Genomic DNA, 909 nt, shown 5'->3' with positions numbered 1-909 from the left:
TCTCAAGAATGGTGCCCTCGAAATCCCTAATCGAGAACGGTATCTTGAATGCGTTTTTTTGCTCAAAGAAAATGTATTTGTTTACCAGTTTATTTTTTCTCCATTTTCATCCCAAGGATATGACGAAAACAATGATATGAAAACAGCTGTATTACCAAAAAATCTATCTACGAAAAATAAAAGGACTGCATGACCAAACAAAATCACTGGTCTGTATTTATAGCCTAGCACCATACAAAAGGCGTTATATCACATAATAGTAGAAGGGCGTGGGAAGATATGCCAATAGTAAAATCCCAGATCGGGCCACAATGGATGATTCTGCAAAGAGAGAAATTTCAGGTCCCCTTTTTGCCCCCGTGAAAACTCATACACATACAACATGTTTCAAATGACGTCTAAACATAGTAAACATTGCTCAAAATCTTTCATATTGCAATGATATATTGATTCAAGCATGAACTATGATAGACAAGCATAAAATTTATGAATAGTTTCCTATGCAAGATGCATCTTCTGCACAAAGCGACTCATGCTCCCGACAGATGGGCTTATGGCATGAGCGGCTGGTTTCCTTCAGTTTCCTGTCAGAAGAAGTTATGCAGGCATCAAAGCTAGTAGTTTCGAGCCCTCTGGATGCTTGATAGTATTGCTTTCATCATTACAAAGTTGCTTGATCAGCTCCGGGGTGCTCCTCCTAAGCGTCCTGAACCATAGCCTCATCACGCACAATGGGTTGCATAAGATTCTTGATAACATTCGGCTCTAAGGCCTTCCTTGCTGCAGCCTTCTGTACCTCATCATATACCACAGACGCAGTGACAGCTGCCATGTCCATGTTAACCTGCTTCCTCTGCCTGCAGGTCTCTTCATCTTCAGACCTGTAATTTAAGCAAAAATATTTCATTA

This window comes from Penaeus monodon, chromosome 19 (genome assembly GCF_015228065.2).
Source record: "Penaeus monodon isolate SGIC_2016 chromosome 19, NSTDA_Pmon_1, whole genome shotgun sequence".
Lineage (NCBI taxonomy): Eukaryota > Metazoa > Arthropoda > Malacostraca > Decapoda > Penaeidae > Penaeus > Penaeus monodon.
The sequence above is the reverse complement of the archived record's forward strand: the minus strand, read 5'-3'. Positions refer to the sequence as shown.